Genomic DNA, 8,526 nt, shown 5'->3' on the forward strand with positions numbered 1-8,526 from the left:
AGACTAGATGACATGGAGAACTCAAGTCAATCCATGTCCGATGACACATTCATTAGGGACTTCAGTGTCTTCTCAGATGTATATGTAGGTTTAAACTTTAAGGCTGCCATTCTTGTTACCAGCTCCAGTAAGTCACATGTGCCATCTTTCAAGAGCCACAATAAACTCTGACATATTTACATTTACTCTCCCTGCATTGAAATGCTTCTGATTAATTAGTTATTTTCCAAACATACCATTCTGAGATACCCATAGCAGTTTTTGGAATGAGAATTTTGTCTTTGCTATCTAGAATAGGATGACAAATGGACTGGGCAAGTGATACTTTTATGCCTGCTCTGGTCGCTGGGAGGGGGTGAAAGGTCACACATATTTATTTTTTCTTTTCTTTTCTTTTCTTTTCTTTTTTTTTGAGACGGAGTCTGTCTCTGTCACCAGACTGGAGTGCAGTGGCACAATCTCAACTCACTGCAACCTCCGCCTCCTGGGTTCAAGAGATTCTCGTGCCTCAGCCTCCTGAGTAGCTGGGACTGCAGACACGTGCCACCACACTCAGCTAATGTTTGTATTTTTAGTAGAGATGGAGTTTCACCATGTTGGCCAGGATGGTCTCGATCTCCTGACCTCATGATCTGCCTGCCTCGGCCTCCCAAAGTGCTGGGATTACAGGCGTGAACCACTGTGCCCGGCAGGTCACATGTATTTCTAAGAAACCTTTTGCAAGGCTTTTACAGCCAGTATTTAAGGATGAACCAAAGGCAACCTGGAGAACATAGGGTGTACCTCTTGGAGTTGTTTGGCAGAGGCTTTCTATATGAGAGACAGCATAACCCCAAAGTCAAGTGAGATAGCTGGCCAGGAGGGCTAGTGGTGTTTAAATCTCTGCAGATATGGGCTTCATTAATTACATTGTTTTTCAAGTCTCTCTTTCTATATGTGTGTGTGTGTGTGTGTGTGTGTTGTTTTTGTTTTTGTTTTTGTTTTTGAGACAGAACCTCACTCTGTCTCCCAGGCTGGAGTGCAGAGGTGTGATCTTGGTTCACTGAAACCTCTACCTCCCAGACTCAAGTCCCAGCCTCCCAAGTAGCTGGGACTACAGCTGCACACCACCATGTCCGGCTAATTTTTGTATTTTTTGTAGAGATAGGGTCTCGCCATGTTGCCCATGCTGGCCTCAAACTCCTGGGTTCAAGTGATCCTCCCACCTCAACCTCCCAAAATGCTGGAATTCCAGGCGTGAGCCACCATGCCCAGCCCAAGTCTATAATTAAGGGGTGTGGCTTCAATATTAAGAAGAATTGTCGGAAGATTTAAACACTTTATCATGGTATACATTAAGCCCACCTTAACTTTTAAAGCCTTTATTTATAACCAAGTATATATGAATCTCTAGTAAGCACTTTTCTATCAGAGTTGAGGCCTTCAAAATGGGTTAAACTCAGACACTGTTCTGAATGAAAGACTTATGAACCTGCAAGAAAAATATGATAGATTAAAGAAAACATTTATCCAACAAATGTACCTGGATATTTCACCATATAATAGGCCCTGAATAAGATATTGGAAATTAAATAGAAAAGTACCATGTGGTTTCGCCATCAAGGGCTACTCACTGATAGGGAAAGATATCATGTGGAAGAGCCAAGACAGATGTCTGCAGTGAGTGCCATGGGAACACATGATATCAGGCGAGTGTGGTCATTTAGAGGAGACTATTGAGAAAGGGCTTTTAGATAATGTGGCATTATGGTAGACCCAAAAGGAAAGGGTTTATGAATATCCACAGTTACGGGCTGTGAAAGGTAGAAATGGGTGAGCAGAAGGAACAAATGAAATTTCATGAGCAAAGGCATAAGGTTACCAAGGCGAGGTACAGGGAAGGGAAACAGAAAGTAGGTCACTTTGGCCCCATTGGATAGTACATGAATTGTGGGTGGCAGCCCACACGTTGGGCTCTCTTGAACAAATCTCTAATTTCTTGTAATTTGTTGTTCACACCACAGAACTAACATATATACTTTAAATGAGTCTAATGAATGTATTAGCACTCCATGCTTCAGACACAATGAATGGTTTATAGTTTTAAAATGCATTTTTCTTGTTCATATTCCTGTGCATGTCAATGCCTCTGCTTGGAATCCAGCTTTCATATATGTATTATATATATATATATATATGAATATATAAATATATTTTTTTTAAAAATCAAGATAATTTTTAAAATATCATCTTTTAAATGTCATTCATGTCATCTTTCTTGTAATGCCACCCCTAACATTAACTAGATTTATTTTTTATCTGCTCTATTCACTGGCATTTTGGACCAGTCTCTGCTTAACACTTAGTCAACCCTAGTACAATTGTTGGCTTAGGTATCTCACAGCCTTATGTGACTGCTTCATGTAATAAAATCTCAAAATTGAAATAACTATGTGAGGTTATATATATGTTAATTAGCTGGATTTAGTCATTTCATAATGCATATATTTCAAAATATCATTACATATAATTTCATCTATTTTAAAAAAGAAGAAAAAAGAAATACAAATTTAAAAAAAAATCTCAAAATTGAAGTTTTGGCTGAGTCATTAGGGCACACAGGCATTTGTTAATCATCTCTGAGTGCCTCTTGGGTAGATTTGGTTTTACAGTTTTTGGATCCTGGGAGCCTACAACCTAGTTTGAGGTTTTTCAGTGGGTAAGAAAGCGCAATTTAGAGAAGATTATGGGAAGAAATCAGAAGAGAGCTATATTGTGAACCCTGTCAAGTGAGAGGAGTGAAGGGTGATGTCACATCTAGGAAAGGATGTTTCCTCAACCTATTAGGAAGCACGAAGTGTCTGCCTTGTAGCTGTTACACACGGTTGGGGGATAGGGAGGCCGGTGTCTGACTTGGGCTAATTAAAATGACAAAGGTCCCTCACAGCAGAGGAGAAGGATGTAACTGGGAAGTAAAGGTGCTCAAGGTGATGGGTGATCAATGCTGCAGACCTTTCAAGGACTAGGTTTGACAGTGCAGTAGGGATATCAGCCATGAAAGTGGTCCAACGTGCTGAGTGTATGCACAGGGAAAAGCCTGTGTGTATATCACAAGCAGCAGAATCATTGGGGTTTTCAGGAGTAGGCTTCCTGAAGGAGAGGCATTGCTTGCCCAGGGTGAGTTGCAGCTAGAAGTGCCCAGCAGAAATGCCTCCAAAGAATTTACAAAAGTGTCTCGGAGAGAATTGGCTTTAAGTCAGTTAAATAGTCCCTTTGTTCTCCTGTGAGAACACATAAATAATTAAATAGATAAATATGAGTCAAATAAATAGTCCCTTTGTTTTCCTATCTACTGTGAGGCAGGAGATGCAAAGAGAAAAAGCAGGCCACACCCCTAACTCAGCTCAAAGTTTCACACTCTGCTCACAGAGGGAAGAATATTGTACTCCTGATTGGAAGTGCTTTTGTGATTTAAACTGTCTTTAGGTAATTTTATTTCCTAATTCTGAAAAGAAAAATTAAGGATCTGCTTGAGTTGACATCAGGTATAAAGGATGGGAAACAAAAACAAAGTTTCCCTTATAATTACAACCATGGGATTTGCTATTTCCAATGTATCCACATTTTCAAGGCCTGTTTTCCATTATAAGCCCGAAAACAACATGTCTTTTGGGCTCAGAGACAGTGGATGATAAAAGAAGCATCATGAACATGGCCATTAGACAAGCATAGGTGTACATCCCTGGTTTGGGAAGTTACTAGTTCCACGATTTGGGGAGCATGTGTTTTCTTCCCTGGGACTCTATTTCTTCGTGTTTAAAATGGTTATAATATGATCCATATTGTGGACTACATTTGTGCATTGCATTTTCCAGAATGTCTTCCTCTTATATAGTGCTTGACAAACAATTTAATAATAGATGGCTTATGCCTGTAATCTCAACACTTTGGGAGGCTGAGGCGGGCTGATCACGAGGTCAAGAGATCAAGACCAGCCTGGCCAACATGGTGAAACCCTGTCTCTACGAAAAATACAAAAATTAGCCAGGCATGGTGGCGGGCACCTGCAATCCCAGCTACTGGGGAAGCTGAGGCAGGAGAATCGCTTGAACTCAGTAGGTGGAGGTTGCAGTGAGCTGAGATTGCACCACTGCACTCCAGCCTAGGTGACAGAGCGAGACTCCATCTCAAATATAAATGAATAAATAAATAAATGTAAATAAATAAATAATAATTGGCAACTCACTACAACAACAAAAACAACACTGATTAATAAATAAAAACTCACAGAATTGTTAAACAGTTTGGTCAAGACCTGGAATATGTTCGTAAGGAATATCTCAATTCACTTTATTGACTTATTTTCCATCCAAATACTTTGTTCCATCCCCTTGATCTTTTTGTTTGTTTGTTTTGTTTATTTTGAGACAGTGTTCTGCTCTGTTGCCCGGGCTAGAGTGCAGTGGTGTGATCACAGCTCATTGCAGCTTAGACCTGCTGGGTTTAAGCAGTCCTCCCACCTCAGCCCTCAGCCACTCTCCCACCACAGCAGGGAATACAGGCACATGCCATCACGCCCGGTTAGTTTTTACTTTTTAATTTTTTGTAGAAATGAGGTCTCTCTATGTTGCCCAGGCTGGTGTCAAACTCCTGAGCTCAAGTGATCTTCCTACCTCAGCCTCCCAAGGTGCTAGAATTACAGGCATGAGCAACCATGCTCAGCATCTCATCCCCTCAATCTTTGTGATCATCCTCTTTGCTACTCCTCTGATCACTCCCTCCCAGGTCAACTTATCTAATTCCTACTTCCCACCCTGACTGATATGCTCACTGTCTCTGAATCTCCTAGATGTTTATCTAGCGTCCTTGGGTCTAGGAGATACAACTGCACAGATTCACAAGAATAAGCTTTGCCTTCAGTCACTCTAAAGTTCAAGTCTTGGCTTTCCTAATTTATATCTGCATATTACTTGACCTCTGTAAGACCCAATATTCTCATCTGTAAAATAAGGGCAGTGCTTTGTACTGTACTGGTCTCTAGTGAGGAATGAGGACTGAAGGAACTGATGTAGGAAGTGCTTATATATGTGCTTGGCAACTAAGTACTGAAGAACAATTTTCCATAAGGTAACTATTAGTATTATTATGGTGTGCTTTTTACATCTGTCCTATTCCCCACATCTCAACAATTTTCTAAAAAAGTACACCATATTATGTTTTGGAGCTAGGGTGTTAATTTAAAGAAAAATGCAGAATAAATTTAAACATCCTCGGAATACTAAACCTTATTAAAGAAGACAAAAGTGGCACGTAAAGAAAAGACTGAAGGACACTGGAAATAATATGCATAGCTTAACTAAAAATTCCAACTGCTAGGAAAGAAAGTGCACAAATGCTGAGGGAAGAATGCAGAGAAAAAGTTCTCCCACGCATCCAGGCTGACATGTCACTGATGTCTGATGTCACCTATACTTCTCTTCCTTGTATAAGAAGGGGCAGCTCCAGGCACAGTGCATCAAACACTGCTGTACAATGGCTCTGGCTCCCTTGTGGACCAGAAAGAAGCAGATGTTTCTGGATGGGAGTTGGGAAATGATCAGCCACCTTCTCCCTGGGCCCTGGCACCTTCCTCTTCCACAAGTGACAGAAGACCTCAGACTCTTCTCTTTCACTGCCTACCCCTGACCAGCTCTGCCCTGGACAATCCCCTTCCAAAGCCAAAGGCAGCCCCAATCCACAGTTGTCAGGTACACTCACCTGGGGAGTCTGTGTAGCATGCCTCTGGGTGGCTGTTCTGGCAGAGCAGCACCAACCAGGGCCTGTTTATATTTCCCCAAGTCCCAGTGCTCATGGGCAACTCCCACTGGTGTCACAATGTCAATGTCATAATTTCTGACTTTGCTAAAGGAAAAGGGGTCCTTCTGCACAATGTGAATCCCTGGGTACAACTCTGCCCTCTCCCTGCGGCTCGATAATTTGCTGGGCCCAGAAACATCTTGATCCTAATTATAGTAAATGTGCAGTAACGAGTAGAAGGCACCGTAATGAGGAACAGTTTACTAAGGAGCCTGGGTTTCTTCATTTTTACTATATTCTCCTCCCATCTCCTCCATTCACCACCAAAGCTCAGGAACCAATTTGGAAAAAAAAAAAAAACTGAGAATCTAGAGTGGTCACTTTCCGAACATTTTACAAGTGTGTTCTACATTGATAATGAAAGATCATTGATTGCCAGAATCAGGGGCTTCTCTTGGGGTGTAGTGTCTAGAACATGGCCGAAGTGGGGCCTCTGGTTGCTGGTATTGTCTGTTTCTTGATCCAGGTGCTAGTTTTATGCATATAAATTAGTTTGTACAATTCATTAAGATATTCATTAATGATTTCTGCATTTCTTTGTATGTACATTTCATTTAAAAGTTTACTGCCAAATAAAATATACTGCCACTGGCTCTGGAAGCTCATGCCATGGAGTCACAGCCCAGACTAGCTGAGTAGGATGTGTGTAGCCCTGGCTATCAGAGTTAAACCTTCATGCTGGGTCCCTAATAGCTTTTCCAGAAATGGTTCCATTAGACAATAAAGGGACTCAAGGAGAGGAAGACAGCTGATTTTGATATCCACCATCTAGCAATACGGCTTAGCTTAAATAATCTTTCTCTGTTCTTCACTCATACCCTTCCCTTTTGAGTGGCCAGTATAGTTCTCGATGCAAAGGAATGCACTAAAGTGAATTCCAGCTGAGACCTAAAGTTCAGGTAAATATTTTTCTAGACACAAGAGCACCTGTGCTTATGTCAGCTGAGTTAGGTAAGTGGTAGTTTAAAAAAAACAACAATAACAAACAAAACAAAACAAAACAAAACAGGGAAGAGAGGAGGACTCCAAAGGAATGGAATTGACCTGGTAGCAGAGGCTGGGGTCGGGGCCGGGGACAGTTTCTTTCACAATCCTGAATGATGCAGCATGATCATTGCAGACTCCTCTGCTATTGCAACCTGAAGAGACAAAATTTCCCTAACTTACATTTTTATTCAATTCTTACAACCTTTCGATGTGATACTTGAGCTCCCTCCAAACTCAAGTGTGTGTGTGTGTGTGTGTATCACAACCACACATTATCTATTATTTGCAGAGCTCTTGTATCAGGATATAAAAAAATCTAGGCATAAGTAATTCCATTAGATGCACAACAGATTTTTCAAATTTTCTGCTAAGTGCATACGAGAAGATGAACACAAATATTTAATAATGTATTATACATCTAGAGAATTTCATGTAAATTATTTGAACTTCATGATAACCACGGAAATAAGATGCTGAGGCCAGGTGGGCTAAATTGCTTCCTCAAGGATGCATAAATAAGACGCCGACCTAGATCTCATGACTTATGTTCATCAAAGTCTCCCTAAATTAGTAAAACCACAAGCCACAAACTGACAAAATATATTTACAACAAAGTATTCTGAATTAGTATTCAGAATATATATTAAAACTGGCTTAAAATAGACCAGAAAAGGATAAAACTAAAAAAGCACAAAAAACATGACCATTTCATAGAAGGATAAAAAAATGAATGGAATATAAAAAGACACAGATACACTCAATCTCAATAATTTTATGGCAATGTGAATTAAAACCAAAATAAATACTTTTTATCAAATTTAAACAGACAGAATGCCAGGTGTTGGTGAGCATATAGAACAGTGGGGACTTATGGCTGATAGTGTTAACTGGAACATCAGGGGAAATAATTTGACTAATTATTAACTAGTATGTTTGAACAACTCATATCTTATGACTACGCAACAAATTACTGCATATGTACTTTACTATTACACTTATGTGTCACTCAATGAAGGATATATGTTCTGAGAAACGTGTCATTAGGCAATTTCGTCGTTTGGTGGGAACATCATAGTGGGACACCACCATAGTGTCTCAGATACTCACACAAACCTAGATGGTATACCCTACAACATACCTAGGCTGTCTGGTATAGCCTGTTGCTCCTAGGCTACAAATACATTAGTGCACTGAATGCAGTAGGCAACTGAAACACAATGGTAAGTATTTGTGTATCTAAACGTATCTAAATATAGAAAAGATACAGTAAAAATATGATATTATAATTTTATGGGACCACCCTCATGTATGCAGTCAGTCCATCATTGACCAAAATGTTGTTATATGACCCATGACTATACTATATACCTTAGAATATTTATTAGCTTTCAAAATGTGGTCCTGAGTCCGGAGTCACTAGCATCACCTGGGAACATGTTAGAAATGAAAATTCTATGGCCCAACCCAGACCTACTGAATTTCAAGACTCTGCAGGTGGCACCCAGCAATCTGTGTTGAACAGGCCCTCCAGGTAATTCTGATGCACACAGAAGTTGAAAATATTCCTCTTGCATATTTGTGCAGGAGACAAGGAATTAATAGAATTGCTTTTAGAGCAAAGAGAACAACAAGAACAAAAAACTATAATTAACTGAAATTTAAGTTGATAAGAGAATGAATAAAGACATAGTATTTATGGCACTT

At 40.1% G+C, this 8,526-nt stretch overlaps 1 long non-coding RNA gene across 1 annotated transcript; it reads right to left on the reverse strand.

Moving 5' to 3' along the window:
* Positions 1-1,345: 1,345 nt before the first annotated feature.
* On the reverse strand, positions 1,346-5,789 carry LOC107975089 (uncharacterized). Its single transcript, XR_001718337.1, has 2 exons — positions 5,737-5,789; positions 1,346-1,471 (listed from the first exon to the last, which is right to left on the reverse strand). It is a non-coding gene; the product is annotated as an uncharacterized LOC107975089 (long non-coding RNA).
* Positions 5,790-8,526: the final 2,737 nt, after the last annotated feature.

Source organism: Pan troglodytes, chromosome 5 (genome assembly GCF_028858775.2).
Source record: "Pan troglodytes isolate AG18354 chromosome 5, NHGRI_mPanTro3-v2.0_pri, whole genome shotgun sequence".
In the NCBI taxonomy this organism is placed as follows: domain Eukaryota; kingdom Metazoa; phylum Chordata; class Mammalia; order Primates; family Hominidae; genus Pan; species Pan troglodytes.